We start from the raw sequence: 19,587 nt of genomic DNA on the forward strand, positions 1-19,587 counted from the left end.
TTTCTATGTACAGTATCATGTCAGCAAATAGTGACAGTTTTACTTCTTCTTTTCCAATTTGGATGCCTTTTATTGATTCTTCTTGTCTGATTGCTGTGCCTAGGACTTCCAGAACTATGTTGAATAAGAGTGGTAAAAGAGGGCACCCCTGCCTTATTCCTGATCTTAAGGGGATTGCTTTTAATTTTTGCCCATTGAGTATGATGTTGGCTGTTGGTCTATCATATATGGACTTTATTATGTTGAGGTATGTTCCCTGTATTTCCACTTTGCTAATAGTTTTGATCATAAATGGTTGCTGGATTTTATCAAATGCTTTTTCTGCATCTATTGATATGATCATGTGATTTTTAGCCTTCATTTTTTTATGTGATGAATCATGTTTATTGATTTGGGAATATTGTACCAGCCTTGTCTCCCTGGAAAAAATCCCACTTGACCATGATGTATGATCTTTTTAACGTATTGCTAGATCCAGTCTATTATTATTTTGTTGACCTACTATTAAATCTTAGAAAGTTATTTCTAATCCCCAAATGCAGAAAAGCAGGCACTATGTACCAATTATTTATAAAATTATCAAAATATATATAGTTCTGTGATCATTTCACCCTTTATTTATGATTGATGTTGATCATCTTAACTACAGCAGAATATTCTGTCATGTTGAGATGACATATATTTGACCATCTCCTTTTTGATGATCTTTTAGAATGTTTCTTATTATTTGTTTTGTGAATAAAATAGTTTCAAAACATTTTTTCATCTTTTCTTTTCCTTTCTTTGAATTAATTCCTGGAGATACAGTCTCAGGAATGAAATAACTGAGTTAAAATCATGACATTTTAATGGCTTTAGAAAGATATAGCGCAAATGAAAGGATTATCCTCTGAAAGGATTATAACATTTTTACTATTTATTTTAGTGGGGGAGGACAGACAAGGACAGACAGACAGGAAGGGGGAGAAATGAGAAGCATCAATTCTTTTTTGCAGCTCCTTAGCTGTTCATTGATTGATTTTTTATATGTGCCTTGACCAGGGGGCTCCAGCCGAACCAGTGACCCCTTGCTCAAGCCAGCAATGTTGGGCTTCAAGTCAGCTCTATAATAAGTGCTTCACACACATTAACTCTTCCAAGTCCCACAACAGTGTTAGCAGGTAAACACTATTATCATCCTATTTTACAGAGGAAAGTGAAGCATAGAAAAGTAAGACAACCTGCTCAAGGCCACCTTCCTGGCAAGTGGCAGAGCCAGGGTTCAAATAAGCAGTTGTGTTTGTAGACTGGGCCTCACATGCTGGCCTATGATGCCAGCTTTAAAGGATGAGTTCTCCTGGAGTCTCAGCAGCTGTGGCCTTGCCTTGCCTTTTCCCACTTTGCTTTTTTTTTTTTTTTTTTTCTGAAGTTAGAAACGGGGAGGCAGTCAGACAGACTCCTGCATGCGCCCGACTGGGATCCACCCGGCATGCCCACCACCAGTGGGCGATGCTCTGCCCATCTGGGGCATCGCTCTGTTGCAACCAGAGCCATTCTAGTGCCTGAGGCAGAGGCCATAGAGCCATCCTCAGTGCCCGGGCCAACTTTGCTCCAATGGAGCCTTGGCTGCGGGAGGGGAAGAGAGAGACAGAGAGGAAGGAGAGGGGGAAGGGTGGAGAAGCAGATGGGCACTTCTCCTGTGTGCCCTGGCCGGGAATCGAACCCGGGACTCCTGCACACCAGGCCGACACTCTACCACTGAGCCAACCGGCCAGGGCCCTCACTTTTCTTAACAAGAGTAAATTGTATGTTATTACTGTCTTCCATGGTATGTCTGTAGCGAGTAGTGAGGGAAAATGAATGGTTTTATGCTTCATTATTTTTAATAATTTTAAAATTACTTAAAGGGAGTAAGGACTACCGCACTAATACAATATATTTTTAAAGATTTTACTTATTGACTTTAGAGACAGAGAGAAAGGTGGGAGGAGCAGGAAGCACCAACTTGTTTCTCCTGCGTGCCTTGCTTGACTGGGCAAGCCCCGGGTTTTGAACCGTCAACCTCAGCATTCCAGGTTGATACTTTATCCACTGCGCCACCACAGGTCAGGCAAAAACATTTAAAAGATGTTTTAAATTTATATTATGGCCAGCAAAGGATTGAGGGAGGAAAGAGATATAGGTGGAGAAAGAGGAAGAAAAAAGAGAGATCTCTTAAGTTTTGAGAAAAGAGGGGAAAAAACACTCCAGGCACCAGGCTATGCATCACTTACCTCATTTAGTATTTAAGAAAAAAGTAAATTACTTTTATAAGACCCTTCTCTGGTCACTTGGACTGAGAGCTGTTATTTCCATTTTAAATGTTAATAATTTAGCTGATTAATACTGTTTATATTTCATTGCTTTGTCTTTAACCTTTCAGAGGCTCTTACCAGTCAGAGAAACCCACCAGGGAGAACTGGGAGAGCACGGCAGTCATTGCCTGGGTTCAGCAGAGGGAAGCAAGCAGTGGGGGAGATTTGTTCTTTGAGCCACAGGTTTTGTCACCAAATGGAATGAAGTACCACAGTCAACATGTACCACTGCCTGTAACTTACAAATGAAGCCAAAGATATCATCAATCAGCCCATCTGTTTTTCAGTTGAGGATTTAAAGGTCCCTGAGAATAAGTTGTCCTGAGTTGCTAGGAACAGCAAAACCTGTTTATCAATCCCTATGTATAGAACCCATTTACTTTTCCTACCCCTAGTGTGCCGTGGACTGCTGGACAGAATGCCACTACTGCAGGACTGGTGCTACCATAAAGCACCAAACTCAGCTGGGCCATCACAAGTCTGAATCTGCTCTGTTACCTATATCCCACTCCCTGTCCTCTGCAGTCTACTCTTGACTAGGTCTTCCCCCACCCTTTCTCTGATCCATTATTCCAGTCTTAGGAAGGGCAAGTTATCTCTCCAAAGATGAAACCTCTCTCACCTGTACCAAACAAGGAAGGTCAGGCAAGGGTGAATTGGGATAGGTTGATCAGGACTTCCAGATTACTACATCCAGTGAGCATATTTTTGGTCCTTATCTTAGCCAACCTCTCCTCTGCAACAACTCCCTCTGTTCCACTATTTGACAAGATCCATCCCTTCCCAGCTTTCCTATTCCTAAGACTGTTCCTTTTCAAATTCCTTTCTGGGCTCCCCTCTGCACCCCCATTTCCCATGTTCTCCAGAACATTGACCACAGCTCTGTTTATTCTACACAGGCTTTCTAGATCGTTTCAGTTTTGTCTTCTCTCCTAGCCTTAACCACCATTAAATGCTGACTGTTTCCGCATCTACACAGTCAGCCCTGACCTCTGACTTAAGCTTTAGGTTCATTGGTTCAACTGCCCAATGAGCATTTCTGCCTGGATGTACCACAGGCATCTCAAACATATCATGTCCTAATGGAATTCTTTGTCTCAACATTCAGTGCCTCCTTTCATTCCCCTTTTCTTTTGGTTTCTTATTTAATGACACGACAATATACCCAAATACACACAAGTAGAAATTAGGGTTGAAGGCCATGCTTTCTTCCTGCTCACCTCCTATACCAAATCAGTCACCAAATTCTATCAGTTTTGCTTCCTAAACATTTCTCAAATTTACCCTCTTTGACCTAAATTAGGTCCTCACCAGCCTCTTAGAGAATCTTAGCTTGTCCCTTTCCAGTCCATATTCTGTACTACCAGGCTGCTGTGTTTAAAATGTCAATTTGATGATCGCTTCTCAACCTTTTGGCTAAGATCAAGTGTAAAATGTCAACTTGATTATGTGACTTAACACCCTTCAGTGGCTCCTCTGTCATCTTGATAATGATGTGTCTTGGTATGGGTCTCTTTGTGTTCATCTTGTTTTAGGATTCACTGCACTGAAATTACCCCCAGTGGTGGTAATTTATTTGGCCTATAATGTAATTGAAATAGAGACAGACATAAAACTAGATATAAATATATATTTATGACACATAAAACTATAAAAGCAATTGCAATTTACAAATTAAATAGAAACAAACTATGAAACCAATATATATTTTCAAAATAAAAATGTTTGAGGCCCTGACCAGTTGGCTTAGTGGATACAGTGTAAACCAGATGTATGGATGTCCTGGGTTTGACTCCCAGTCAGTATGCACATGAGAAGCAACCATCTGCTTCTCTCCTTCTCCCTCTCCCTCTTACCATTCTCTCCCTCTTCCCCTCCTGCAGCCAGTGGCTCGATTAGTTTGAGCATCGGTCCCAGGTGCTGAAGATAACTCAGTTGGTCTGAGCATCAGCCTCAGGTGCTAAAAATAGCTCAGTTTACTCCAGCATTGGCCCCAGACAGGGGTTGCTGGATGGATCCCAGTAGGGGTGCATTCAGGAGTTTGTCTCACTATCTCCTCTCCTCTCATTTAAAAATAATAATAAAAAATAATAAATAAATGTTTAATAAAAATGTTTGGAACTTTTAAGCCATTTACATTTAAAATGATTATAATAGGTATGTATTTATTGCCATTTTATTCTTTTAACTATGTTCTTTTATTGTTGGTTTTTCTTCTCCTTTTTCTTTTTCTTAAGGCAAGCCCTTTAACATTTTTTGTAAAACTGGTTTTCTGGTAACAGAGTTTTTTAGCTTTATCTTGTCTGGGAAGCTCTTTATTTCTCCTTCAATTCTAAATGATAGCCTTGCTGGGTAAAGTAGTCTTGGTTGTAGGTCCTTGCTTTTCATCATTTTAAGTATTTCATGCCAATACCTTCTGGCCTGAAATGTTTCTGTTGAGAAATCAGCAGACAGTCTTATGGGAGATCCTTTGCATGTCTTTCTCTTGCAGTTTTTAAGATTCTTGCTTTGTCTTTAACCTCTGCCATTTTGATAATGATGTGTCTTGGTATGGGTGTCTTTGTGTTCATCTTGTTTTGGGATTCACTGCACTTCCTGAACTTGTGTGTCTTTTTCCTTCACCAGGTTAGAGAAGTTTTTAGTCATTTCTGCAAATAGATTCTCAATCCCTTGTTCTCCCTCTCTCTGGTACCCCTCTGATGCAGATGTTGTTATGCTTCATGTTGTCCCATGTTAAAGGTCCTTTAACAATCCTCATTCATTTGAATTTTTTTTTTTGCTCTGATTGGGTGTTTCTTTCTACCTGTTCTTCCAAAATTGCTGATTCTATCCTCTGCTTCATCCAAACTACTGCTTATTTCTTCCAGTGTATTCTTCATTGAAGATATTATATTATTTATTTCTGACTGGTCCTTTTTTATGGTTTTATGTCCTTCTTCATGCTGTTGTGGTTCTCATTAAGTTCCTTGAGCATCCTTATAACAATTACTTTAAACTCTATACCTGGAAATTTCTCCTGTTGTTTCATTTGGGGCGTATTTCTTTGCCTCCCAATTTTGGCTGCCTCTTTGTGTTTGTTTCTATGTATTAGATCTGCTATGACTCACTTTGTGGTGTGGCTTATGCAGTAGGTATCCTGTGGGATCCAGTGGTGCCATCTCTTTGATCACCTAAGCTGAGTTCTCCAGGAATGTCATTCATGTCTATTATGTGGGCCCTCCTGTTGTAATTGAGGCTTGATTGCTATTTGCACATTTGTGCATGAGATTTAGTCTCAGGCTGGCTGACTGTGAAGATCAACCCCAACCACAGTATGGGAGCTGTTGTGCAGGTGCTGACCACTCAAAGCAGAATTCACCTCAACAGGGTTTGATGCCTGCAGAGATCTTCCTTTGGATATGCTGTTGTGAAGCTTATCAAATCCTGGCCACTGGTTGTGTTGGTTCTGGGCATCTTGGGAGTGACTCTCATGCAGACTAATGTAGATACTGCCTGTGACTGGCCCTCAGTGGCCTGTTTGGGAGCTACAAGTGATCCACAGTCTGTAGCTGCCTCTGCTGAGCCTGGGTAAGTGTGGGAAGGACCACACTGCACACGAAGGCCAGCTTTTATCAACACCAGACCTAGGGGCAGGTCAGCAAAAGTCCCAAGGCTCCCCGAGATCCACCTCCACTTGCCTCTGTCTGCTGGCTGCCTGTTAGGTTCAGTCACTAGAAAAGCCTCTGGCTGTACTCTTTAGCATAACATAAGCTCCACAGGTTGGGGTGAGAAGGAGTCCACAGGGTGAGGCTATTGCTTCCCCCCAGGTTGGCCCCACAGAGGAGAGTGCTCCCCCCAAGAAAGATGATGTCTGCAGTATGGGACAATAACTCAGTACAGGGATTTTGGTGGCTGTCCCTTCAGCTGTCTCCTCAGAGCCACAAACCCCAGACTCTCCTTACATGACTCTATTCTGCTTCACCTTTCCTCCACCAGAGCCCAGGGTGAATGGCTGCAAACAAAATTTTGTGCATTGGCTCTTTAAGAGGGTGCCTGCATCTCTGCAGACTCCTGTCTCTCCCTGGTGAACAGAAACTCACTGCTTTACCTAGATATTATGTGGGTGCCTCTTCCCAGCTCTGGTACTCTGAGGTAGAGAGCCTCACTTGGGGTGTAGACCCCAAGCTCCTCAGGGCAAAATTCCACGGCTGAGATATCCCTTTGGAACCTCAGCTGCTGCCTGTAGAATCAGGGCCAGCCCTTTTCACATCTCCACCCTTCCTACCAGTCTTGATGTGGCTTATTCTGTAAATCCTTGGTTATAAGACTTCTCTTCAGCTACTTTTTAGTTGGTTATTCAGGATGATTGTTCTATAATTTAATTGTAATTCCAGTTTTGCCCTGGGAGGGGTTGAGTGTAGCTTTTGCCTACTCTGGCACTATCTTGTGAAGCCATCTACCTGGTCCAGGACTTTAGTTTGTTGAGAGTTTTTTGATTAATGCTTTAGTTACACTAGTTGTAATCTGTCTATTCAGATTCTCCATTCTTCCAAATTCAGTTTTGAAAAAATGTAAGTTACTAGGAATTTATCCAAAATTTCCATCAGTAAGAATGAGTGGATAAAAAAGCTGTGGTATATTTACACAATGTAATACAACTCAGCCATAAAAAAAAGAAGGAAATCTTACCCTTCGCAACAGCATGCATAGACCTTGAGAGCATTAGGCTAAGTAAAATAAGCCAGTCAGGGAAAGACAAGTGCCATATGATTTCACTCATATGTAGACTCTAATGAACAGAATCAATTAACAAGTAAAAGAGAGACAGACTCATAGATAGAGAGCAGGCTGACAGCTGTCAGTGGGGATGGAGGGCTGTGGGGGGGGGGGTGAGAGATTGAGCAAAACAGAAAAAAGAGAAAATACTTATGGACATGGACAACAGTGTGGTGACTGCTGGGTGGGAATGAGGAGGGGATGGACAAAGGTGTAGAAGGGGATGAGAGGATAGGTGAACACACAATACAGTGTACAGATGTTGTGTTGTTGACTTTTGCCTCTAAAACCTGTATAATTTTTTTAACCAGTGTCACCTCAATAAGTTCAATAAAAAGGAAAATAAATAAATAAAAATGTTACTCTATTGCAACAGATGATGGTTGCTGCACAAACTGGAATCATAGAATTAATCCCTCCAGTGCGGGGTCACTGGAGTTTGGCAGGCATGTGATGATGCACTTCTCCCACCACTTTTCTCTACTAGAACTTTTTTTTTTTTTTTTTTGTATTTTTCTGAAGCTGGAAACGGGGAGAGACAGTCAGACAGACTCCCGCATGCGCCCAACCGGGATCCACCCGGCATGCCCACCAGGGGGCGACGCTCTGCCCACCACGGGAGATGCTCTACCCCTCTGGGGCGTCGCTCTGTTGCGACCAGAGCCACTCTAGCGCCTGGGGCAGAGGCCAAGGAGCCATCCCCAGCACTCGGGCCATCTTTGCTCCAATGGAGCCTTGGCTACGGGAGGGGAAGAGAGAGACAGAGAGGAAGGAGAGGGGGAGGGGTGGAGAAGCAGATGGGTGCTTCTCCTGTGTGCCCTGGCCAGGAATCGAACCTGGGACTTCTGCACGCCAGGCCGACGCTCTACCACTGAGCCAACCAGCCAGGGCTCTACTAGAACTTTTGCTAACCCTTTGTTCACTCAGCCTGCTGGCAGGACATCTTGCCTCCTCAAGACACAAATGCATCACTTACATGTTAAGTCCTCTTCTATTCTCTTCTCATTAGCTAAGACCAGGGGTCCCCAAACTTTTTACACAGGGGGCCAGTTCACTGTCCCTCAGACCGTTGGAGGGCCGGACTATAAAAAAAACTATGAACAAATCCCTATGCACACTGCACATATCTTATTTTAAAGTAAAAAAAAAAAAAAAAAAAAAAACGGGAACAAATACAATATTTAAAATAAAAAACAAGTAAATTTAAATCAAGAAACTGACCAGTATTTCAATGGGAACTATGGGCCTGCTTTTGGCTAATGAGATGGTCAATGTGCTCCTTTCATTGACCACCAATGAAAGAGGTGCCCCTTCCGGAAGTGCAGCGGGGGCGGATAAATGGCCTCAGGGGGCTGCATATGGCCCGCAGGCGGGCCGTAGTTTGGGGACCCCTGGCTAAGACCATTAAAGCAGCACTACTTGTACGCTTCTCAGTCTTTTGGCTAAGATTAAGTATAAAGAAGCACTACTTGGTGGAACTCATCACAAACACAGAAGCAAATGCAGACACTGAAATCATTTGACAGTATAGATACTACCCAGGTGATCCAAAACATGATTATCTCATTTATTTTTTTTAAAGTGTAAAGGTTTATTTTTATTATGTATAACATAGATACAATTATTTAATGTTAATAAATTTTTATTTAAGGAATTTCACATGTTGTGAGTCCTTCACTGCAGTTCCTCCAGTTTGAGTCTTAATCCCTTTTTTTGCTCAATCCAGTTGCCATGTCAGTCAGTCCTATAAAACAGTAATGGAAATGGATCATGTAATCACAAACTATCTGGTTGCTAGCAACCTACAATTAGTGAGACAAACTCCAGAGATCTGAGACAGCTATTTAAAAATCTCACTGATTACCAATGGCTATTACAGTCACTTATAGCCCGTGTTATGAAAATAAGGGTTAATAAAATGTTCCCAGTAGGCTGAATGCTAGCAATATAACAGAAAGAAAACCTAGTGGAAAAACGTTTTGTGGTCATGTTCACGGCAAATGAGAAACTGCATTCTAAAAGCCTTGATAATGACTGATCATTTATTTTTTTATATTGTCATTAAAAGTAAGACACAAAAGTTAACCTTCTTGAAGAAATTCCATGGACTTCAGGTTGAGACCTAAAGAACTAAGTCCAAGTTGCACATCACACAGGATTTAGGAGCTCACCACTGCAACCCCACAAACACTAGAGACCCTTCTGCCTCCAGTTCACACCACCCACTTGATATTTTGGTGGTAGTGAAACCAGAAGATTCAACTTGTGCTGCCTGTCACTGAAAATACAATACTCAGAGACAGGGGTTGAATCCTTAAAAGTGCTTTATTCAGACGGCCAGTAATCTGAGAAGGCAGCAGGGTTTCTTCCCTTACAATAATAACTTCCTATTACATTCTCCCCTCAAGGACGGTGGCCCTGAATTCTTTCAGGGTAAAGGGGCGCATGTTCTCTTCTGTAGCTGCTTCCTGCTGAAGAGGGATAACATTTTTCCTTCAGAGTCAAGAGATCGTTGCTCTCTGTCAGAGGGATGATGAGGCCTGGGCACTGAAGAAGGTGGTGATGGTGTCTAGAGGCAATATTCTCTGAGTACAAGTAGGGCTTGTAAACTGGTGGAGACAAACTGTGTTACAGATCTTAATTTTACTGGGGCAAAAGCTAAACGATAAGAATAGTATGTCTTACAAAATATATAGAGAGAATAGTATTTATAACCAGGGCCAGAAGTTCAGCCAGAGAAGTGAGTGCTCTTACAGATTTCCATTCTGGAAGGGAGCTGGGATTTTGCTTCACAAAGCCTTGCCACTCACTGGACAGCACCAATTGATTTCTCAAGGATTCCCCAGGAGGTTCAAAAGAACCCCAGATGGCAGGATAGAGGGCTTCTGGTCATGCATACCAGAAACTTACCCAGTGGAGTTCATTGACTTCCAGAGTTTGACTAATCAGCTTGAATTTGCCCCAAAAGGCTATATCCAGGAACAGAGGCTTCCCCCATCCCCATTCTACCAGACAGAGCTCTTTAAAACCAAAAACCAGAAACCAGAAGGCACCTTAACTTGATGACCGATCTAGGTCATAACCTGGAACTATAAACCTGAACCAGAAAGCAGAGCAATTTAATCCTATAGTGAAGGTGATGGTGAATGCTGGGGATTGGAGGAGAGTTCCCAAGTAAATTTTAGTTAGCAGCTGCTAAGAAGTCTCCAGATCTATACCCCAGGGCCCTCCTGTCCAGGAGCCAATGGGACTCCCTGCCAAATATTTAGACTTACTAGAGAATCCCAAAGCTGTCCTACCAAAGTTGCCAAAGATGAAACCAGAATACTCGGCTCATGCTGCCTGTCACTACAAATCCAATATGCAGAGACAGGGACTGAATCCTTAAAAGTGCTTCATTTAGAGGGCCACCAATTTGAGAAGGCAGCAGGGTTTTTTCCCTTACCATAACTGCCTATTACAGTACTAGATTTCTTGTTTTAACAACTTATTCTGGGTGAGTTGGATCACACTGATTTGTAACATTTGCCAGTTTTCATGGTGTAAATACTCCCATCACGGCTGATTTCAAGCTACCATGACTGCAACTGACTTGTAAAATTCTGAAAATTTAATGAATGGATTGCATGAGCTTGTATTAGCAAATGTGAGCCAGCTCAAGCATACCACATGGATAGGGAAAGGAGGAAGAAGGTAGGCCAAATTTAGAAAGGATGCTCATAGGTCTCTCAAGGAGATGGCATTTAAGCAGAGACATAAAAGACGACAAGGAATTAACCTTGTACAGAATCAAAATAGACCCAGAAAGAGTGGTGTGAGATGAGGAGAGGAAGGCTAGATCGTTCAGCGTTTCATAGACTGTAGGCAGGAGTTTAAAATGTATTCAAAATACACCAGAGAGCTCTAGGTTTAAATCTCAGCTCTACCACTTAGTGAGAGTATAATTATGAAAAAGTCCTTTCACTTACCCAAGCTTCAGTTTCTCTGTCTGTGAAATAGGTATGATATCTGAAACCAACTTCTCACAGGATTGCCATGATATTATGAGATGTGTGTATACAGTGTTTTTAATACCTGACCAATAAGTAAAGATATTATTGTTATTTTTTTCTTTTCTTTTTTTTTTTTTTTTTTTTTTTTTTTTTTTTTTTTTGTATTTTTCTGTAGTAGGAAACTGGGAGGCAGTCAGACAGACTCCCGCATGCGCCTGACTGGGATCCACCTAGCATGCTCACCAGGGGGCAATGCTCTGCTCATCTGGGGTGTTGCTCTGCTGCAACCAGAGCCATTCTAGTGCCTGAGGCAGAGGCCATAAAGCTATCCCCAGCATCCGGCCAACTTTGCTCCAATGGAGCCTTGGCTGTGGGAGGGGAAGAGAGAGACAGAGAGGAAGGAGAGGGGGAGGGGTGGAGAAGCAGATAGGCACTTCTCCTGTGTGCCCTGGTCAGGAATCGAACCCAGGACTCCTGCACACCAGGCCGACGCTCTACCACTGAGCCAAACGGCCAGGGCCTGTTATTTTTTTCTTATTCATTTCTAGAGAAGAGAGAGAGAGGAAGAGAGAGAGAGAGAAGGGGGAGGAGCAGGAAGCATGAACTCCCATATATGCCTTGACTAGGCAAGCTCAGGGTTTCAAACTAGCAACCTCAGCATTCCAGGTCAACACTTTATCCAATGTGCCACCACAGGTGAAGCGAGTTATTATTGTTATTGATCCAAGATGCAGTAACCATTCATGCGAGAAGGGAAGTGCTGGATGAAGTGACAGCTGAGTGCCCCAGAAAATGTGCTCACTATGAAGTTGCTCTAGGACCTCAATCTGAAAAGCCTACAGAATCAGACAGATAATATACGATAGAACATGGTAGAGATTGTGGCAAACAGAGAATACGCCATGTTCCAAAGTGAGCAGTTATTACAAAGTCCAACAAATTACAGCCATCTGTAACATAAGCCCTGTGTTGACAAGTCTTCCGATTATTTAAGAGAAGCTAGATATTAATATTTTTATGTGAAATATCCCATTTATAAATATTGGCTCTAATTCCAATTCAAAACACTGCCTACACCAAACCAAACAAGCCTGAAGGTCACTCACTAGTGACTTCTGTTCTATACCTTTCAATGGGTTCTTTTACTGGCCCAAGAGGAACTGGATCAATATCTTTGGCTAACTCAGATTGGGCACATGAAAGTGAAGTTAGGCTGTGACAGTGACCTTGAGGTTAAAGAGGGAAATGCACCTTGCAAGGCAGTGAACAGCCAAAGAAATTATTCTGTATACCCTATAATTCTTAGATGTTTAAAAGTTTTAAAATTACTTTTTTGATATATTTAAGTATAAATCTACCATCTTAGTTTTTTTTCTTCTTGCCACTTTGCCCTTTTTTTTGGATTTTTAAAGTTTTATTATTTAGCCTCTACTAGTTTAGAATTTATACAGACTGTTGCTATTCTTAAAATGGTTGACACAAAAATTACAACCTACATCCTAACTTTTCTAATGTTATTTAATATTAAATACCTTTACTACCCTCTCCCAGACAGTATAAAAACTCAAAATATTTGAACTACACCCTCATCACCCCTGCCAAACCTTATTAATGTGGCTAAATGGGGGAAAAAATGACCTTTAAGGGAATTTTGGAAGCAATATGCTGAACATGACAGAAACTTCATCTGCCTTAGCACCTGAAGATATAAGTAGAGTGTGGCTCTGTGCTACCCTATTCACCCAGACCATTGATTAAACCACTGCAATTTTGGGACTTTTTGTTGCAATACCTAGAATTATCCTAATACAAATGTTTTTAGTGGTTGGCAGGTATTTTCATGAAAGACATCATTCGATTATCTTCTGGTTTCCATTGTCGACACTAAAAAGTCAGCTGTCATTATTTATAATGACAGTTTCTGTAGGATGATGTGGCAGCATGTGCGCATGAGCAGATGATGACGTAACACCATGTATACAGCGGAGCAGCCCACAGCCATGCCAGTCAAGATGTGAATGGTACAGAGGAAAGTTCAGTGTGTTCTGTGGCTCGCTAAATTCGAATCCATGACCAAAGTGCAACGTGAATATCGGCATGTTTATAACAAAGCACCACCACATAGGAATAACATTACTTGGTGGGATAAGCAGTTGAAGGAAACCAGCAGTTTGGTGGAGAAACCCCGTTCTGGTAGGCCATCAGTCAGTGACGAGTCTATAGAGGCTATACGGGATAGCTACCTAAGGAGCCCTAAAAAATCTGTGCGTGAGCCCACATCGAACTGCACTGAATAGGTATGAAACTGGGAGAGTTTTCCTTTTATTTGGTGCAGATTTCACATTTCTGTCATCTCTTGTTGCTTTCCTGTGACCGGTCAAAAGTGCACCATGACTTTACGGACACACTGTAATGCCCATTTGAAAATAATTTGTCTTTTTTACTCTAATCACTTTTAAAAATTTCCTCTAAAAAAATTTCCACCGTATCTCCAGGGCATCAGTATGGCTGCAGGAGGATGGCTGGGTGCAGCCAGCAATTCAGCAGGGCAAGACACTGCATTCTGGACAGTGGCAAAAGATCCGGGACTTACCTTTAACCCACTCTCCTCACCCTTTTTCACAGCCATGGCTCTGAATTACTCATGGCCATGGCTTAGCATCAACAAGGCCTACAAGGTAACCAAGAAAGTTAGCAAGCAAAGGCACAGCAGTGGGCACCTCACCAAGCACACCAAGTTTATGTGGGACATAATCCAAGAGGTGTGCAGTTTTGCTCCCTGTGAGCAGTGCACCATGGAGCTGCTCAAGGTCTCTAAGGATAAATGGGCCCTGAAGTTAATCAAGAAAAAGGTGGGGACACACATTCACACCAAAAGGAATAGAGACGAGCTGAGCAAAATCCTTGCAGTCAAGAAGAAGGCAGCAGCAAAGAACCGAGCCCCATCACTTCTGTGCATAGTAAAACTTTCCCAGAAAATAATTTTTCACTGTAATGATTTCAATATGTGTCCCTAAAAGATAAGAAAGAACTCTTTATTGTAACATAATATCAGTATTGTATCAAAACAGTAATAGTAATTCCTTATATCACCTTAAACCAGTAATTTCTAATAACCAATGTTCAAGTTTCTAATTGTCTCATAAATCATAAATATCTATGATTTTTAACTTTTTAGCAGTTTGTTTGAATCAGTATCCATTAGGCCCACAAATAATGATTACATGATGTGTTTTTAATCTCTTTTAATCTATAGGTTACACACACACCATATATATAAATTCTTTAATATTTTTCATCAGTTTTGTCATTTTCATCTAGATTTTGTTAGATTTCTACCTATGTGTTTCATTTAGGGGGATGCTAATGTAAATGGTAATGTGGTTTTAATTTCAAATTTTACTTGTTCATTGCTATTATATAGGGAAGCGATTGACTTTTCTTTGTTTGTATATTAAACTCTTGTATCCTGCAACCTTGTTATAATCCCTTATTAGTTCCAGACATCTTTGTTATTCTTTCATATTTTCTACATAGAAGAATATGTCATTTGCACAGAATACTTTATTTCCTTTTCTAATTTTCCTTCCTTCCTTCCTTCCTTCCTTCCTTACTTCCTTCCTTCCTTCCTTCCTTCCTTTCTTTCTTCCTTTCTTTCCTTTTTTATCTTATTATATTAGCTAGGATTTTCAGTATGATGTTGAAAAGGGGTAGTGGAGAGAACATCCTTGCCTTGTTTCTGATTTTAGTGAGAGAGCTATGAGTTTCTCAATGTAAGTTGGATATTAGCTGTAGGTTTTTCATAGGTGTTCTTTAACAAATTGAGGAAGTTCTTTCTATTTTTACTTTGCTGACAGTTTTTTTTATCATGAATGGGTATTGGATTTTTGTCAAATGCTTTTTCTGCATTTATTGATATGATCATATGATTTTTCTTTTTCAGCCTGTTGATGTGATGGATTACATTAATTGATTTTTGAATGTTGAACCACACTTGCATTTCTCGCATAAAACCCACTTGACTGTGGTGTATAATTCTTTTTAGATATTGTTGTATACATTATAAAACTTACTGATATTTTTCTGAGGATTTTTGCATCTGTGTTCCTGAAAGACATTGGTCTGTAGTTTTCTTGTACCGTGTTTGTCTGACTTTGGTACTAGGATAATGTTGACCTTGTAAAATGAGTTAAGAAGTATTCCTTTTGCCTGACCAGGCGGTGGCACAGTGGATAGAGCATCAGACTGGGATGCGGAGGACCCTGGTTCGAGACCCCAAGGTCGCCAGCTTGAGCGTGGGCTCATCTGGTTTGAGCAAAGCTCACCAGCTTGGACCCAAGGTCGCTGGCTCAAGCAAGGGTTTACTGGGTTTGCTGTAGCCCCACAGTCAAGGCACATATGAGAAAGCAATCAATAAACAACTAAGGTGTCGCAATGCGCAACAAAAAACTAATGATTGATGCTTCTCATCTCTCCGTTCCTGTCTGTCTGTCCCTGTCTATCCCTCTCTCTGTCTCAGCAAAAAAAAAAAAAAGAAGTATTCCTTTTGCTTATTCTATCTTCTAAAAGAGATTGCAGAGAATTAATATAAATTTTTCCTTAAATGTTTTATAGAATTAAGCAGGGAACCCATCTATGCCTGGTGCTTTCTGGTTTGGAATATTATTTATTATTGGTTCAATTTTTTTTAAAGATATAAGCTTATTCAGATTGTCTTTCTCTTCTTGTGTGAGTTTTGGCAGATTGTACTGTTCAAGGGATTTGTCCATATCATCTAAGTCAAATTTGAGGGCATAGAGTTGTTGATAACATTCTTTTATTATTCTTTTAATGTCTTTGTGGTCTATAGTAATGTGCCTTCTTCTTCTTCTTCTTTTTTTCTTTTTTAGTGAGAGAGGCAAAGAGAGAGAGACAGACAGGCAGGAAGGGAAAGAGATGAGAAGCATCAATTCATTGCGGCACCTTAATTGTTCACTGATTGCTTTTTCATATGTGCCTTGATTGGGGGCTCCAGCAGAGTGAGTGACCTAGCTCAAGCCAGCAACCTTGGGCTTCAAGTAAGTGACCTTTGGGCTGACATGACATGGGATCATGTCTATGATCCCACACTCAAGCAAGTGACCCTGAGCTCAAGCCAGATGTGCCCATGTTCAAGCTGGCAACCTCAGGGTTTCAAACCTGGGTCCTCTGTGTCCCAAGGCAGTGCTCTACCCACTCCACTGCACCACAGCCTGGTCATTGCCTTCTTTCATTTCCGATATTATTAATTTGTATCCTCTGTCTTTTTCACTTAGCCTGGCTAGAGGCTTATCAATTTTATTGATTATTTCAAAGAACCAAATTTTATTGATTTTCCTATTCCATGATTTCTGCTCTAATTTTTTATAATTTCTTTTTTTCAGCTCACTTTGTTGTTTTTTTTCTAGTCTTCTAAAGGTGGAAACTTAGATTATTTTATTCTCTTTTTTTATTGATTTTAATTTATTGTGTTTACATAGATTTTAGTGTCACCCTGAATGCATCCCCCCTCCCTCGTATTCCCCTCAACATCCCCCTTGCCCCCTTCCCCATAGCGACCTCCTCCCTTCCCTTCAGGTTTATCCCATCCTATCATCCCCTTTCCCTCTGTCCTCTTTTCCTCTGATCCCTTTGATCTCTCCTCTGTCTCAATTTCGTTCTTCAGTTCACATTGTTCATTGGATTCCTCAAATGAGTGAGGTCAAATGATATTTTTCTTTCTCTGCCTGGCTTATTTCATTTAACATAATAATTTCCAGGTCCATACATGTTGGCACAAAAGGTAAGATTTCCTTCTTTTTCATGGTCCCATAGTATTCCATTGTGTATATATACCACAGTTTTTTAATCCACTCGTCCACTGACAGATATTTGGGCTATTTCCAGATCTTTGTTATTGTGAACAATGCTGCCATAAACATGGGGGTGCATTTCTCCTTTTGAGTCAGTGATATGGTATTCTTGGGATATATTCCTAAAAGTAGAATGGTTGGGTCAAAAGGCAATTCTATTTCTAATTTTTTGAGGAATCTCCATACTGTTTTCCACAGTGGCTACACCAGTCTGCATTCCCACCAGCAGTGCAGGAGGGTTTGCTTTTCTCCACATCCTCACCAGTACTTATTCTGTGTTGTTTTGTTGATGAGCGCCATTCTGACTGGTGTGAAGTGGTATCTCATTGTGGTTTTAATTTGCATTTCTCTAATGATTAGTGATGTTGAACATTTTTTCATCTGTCTATTGGCCATCTGAATGTCCTCTTTGGAGAAGTGTCTATTCATTTCTTTTTCCCATTTTTTGATTGGATTGTTTATCTTCCTGGTGTTGAGTTTTACAAGTTCTTTATAAATTTTGGTTATTAACTCCTTATCAGACATATTGTCGAATATGTTCTCCCATTGTGTAGTTTTTCTAGTCTTCTAAAGGTGGAAACTTAGATTATTTTATTCTCTTTTTTTATTGATTTTAATTTATTGTGTTTACATAGATTTTAGTGTCAAATTATCAAATTTAGTGTCAAATTTTTTTCTGTTCAAATTATCTTTAGCTGTACAAAGAAACTTAGATTATTGATTTTATATTTTTCTGTCTTTCTAATAAATGCATTCAATGTTATAAATTTCCCTCTGAGCACTGCTTTCACTGCATCCCACAATTTTGATATATTGTATGTTTATTTTCATTTAGTTCAAAATATTTTTAAATTTATCTTGAGAGTCTTCTTTGACCTATGTGTTACTTAAAAGTATGTTGTTAAATCTCCTAGTATTTTGAGATTTTTCAGCTTTCTTTCTGTTAGTGATTTCTATTTTAATTCCATTGTGGTCTGAGAACAGACATTGTATTGTTTCTATTCTTTTAAACTTGCTAAGATGTGTTTTATAAACTATAATGTAGTCTATATCAGTAAATGTCCCATGTGATCTTGAGAAGAATTTATAATCTCCTGTTGCTTAATGATGTAGTCTATTATATTAATTATATATAGTTTATTGATGGTGCTGTTGAGTTAAACTATGTCTTGCTGATATTCTGCCTGATCTGTTCATTTATAATAGAAAGGTGTTTGTTTTCAACTATAATAGTGGATCCATTTATTTCTCCTTGCAGTTCTATGACATTTTGCCCTATGTATTTTGATGCTCAGTTGTTATATGCATACAAACTAGAAACTACTATGACTTCTTGGAATATTGACCCATTTGTCCTTATGTAATGCCCCTCTTTATCCCTGATAATTTTCCTTGCTCTGAAGTCTGCTATGACTGAAATTAATATAGCTACTCCCACTTTCTTTACATTAGTGTTAGTATGGTATATCATTCTCCACCCATTGACTTTTCAAAAATTTTTAAATTTATTGACTTTAGAGAGAGAAGAAGAGAGAGAAATATTAATCTGCCATTCCACTTATTTATGTATTCATTGGTTGATTCTTGTATGTGCCCTGACCAGGGATAAAATCTGCAATCTTGGCATATCAGAATGATGCTCTAGCCAACTGAGCTACTTGGCCAGGTCCCTATCCATTGGCTTTTAATTTATCTCTGTCTTTATATTTAAAATGGGTTTCTTTTACATTTTTTTTTTCAAATAAAGTTGACATTCAATATTATAATAGTTTCAGGTGTATAGCATAGTGGTTAGTTAGACATTTATATAACTTATGAGGTGATCCCATCAGAAGTCTAGTACCCACCTGATACCATACCTAGTTATTACAATATTATTGATTGCATTCCCTATGCTGTACTTTACATCCCTGTGACTACTTTCTAACTGTTAATTTGTACTTTCTTATCCTTTCAACTTTTTTTTTATCATGTTAGAGGCAGGGAGGCAGAGAGACAGATTTTTCATATATGCCCCCACTGGGATCCATCCAGCAACTACCTTCTGGGACTAATTTTTGCCCATCTGGGGCCACTGCTCCATTGCTCAGCAACAGAGCTATTTTAGTGCCTGAGGCAAGGCCTTGGAACCATACTCAGTGCCCCAGGCCAACTTGCTTATTCAAGCCATGGCTGTAGGAGGGGGGGAGGGAGAGAGAGAATGGAAGAGAGAGAGCCTGAGCAGGTGGTGGCACAGTGGATAGAACGTCGGACTGGGATGCGGAAGACCCAGGTTCGAGACCCCAAGGTCACCAGCTTGAGCAGTAGGCTCATCTGGTTTGAGTAAAGCTCACCAACTTGGACCCAAGGTCGCTGGCTCGAGCAAGGGGTTACTTGGTCTGCTGAAGGCCCACGGTCAAGGCACATATGAGAGAGCAATGAACAACTAAGGTGTCGCAACAAAAAACTGATGGTTGATGCTTCTCATCTCTCTCCGTTCCTGTCTGTATGTCCCTGTCTATCCCTCTCTTTGACTCTCTCTGTCTCTGTAAAAAAAAAAAGAGAGAGAGAGAGAGAGAAAGCAGAGGGGTGGAGAAGCTGATGGTTGATTCTTCTGTGTGCCCTGACAGGGAATCAAACCCAGGACTTCCATACACC

At 40.5% G+C, this 19,587-nt stretch overlaps 1 non-coding gene and 1 pseudogene across 1 annotated transcript; one reads left to right on the plus strand and one right to left on the minus strand.

Moving 5' to 3' along the window:
• Positions 1 to 9,004: 9,004 nt before the first annotated feature.
• LOC136396114 (small nucleolar RNA SNORA32) lies at positions 9,005 to 9,125 on the minus strand. Its single transcript, XR_010749533.1, has one exon. It is a non-coding gene; the product is annotated as a small nucleolar RNA SNORA32 (small nucleolar RNA).
• Positions 9,126 to 13,707: 4,582 nt separating this feature from the next.
• On the plus strand, positions 13,708 to 14,097 carry LOC136392058 (large ribosomal subunit protein eL36 pseudogene; annotated as a pseudogene).
• The last annotated feature ends 5,490 nt before the right edge of the window (positions 14,098 to 19,587 follow it).

Source organism: Saccopteryx leptura, chromosome 2, assembly GCF_036850995.1.
Source record: "Saccopteryx leptura isolate mSacLep1 chromosome 2, mSacLep1_pri_phased_curated, whole genome shotgun sequence".
Lineage (NCBI taxonomy): Eukaryota > Metazoa > Chordata > Mammalia > Chiroptera > Emballonuridae > Saccopteryx > Saccopteryx leptura.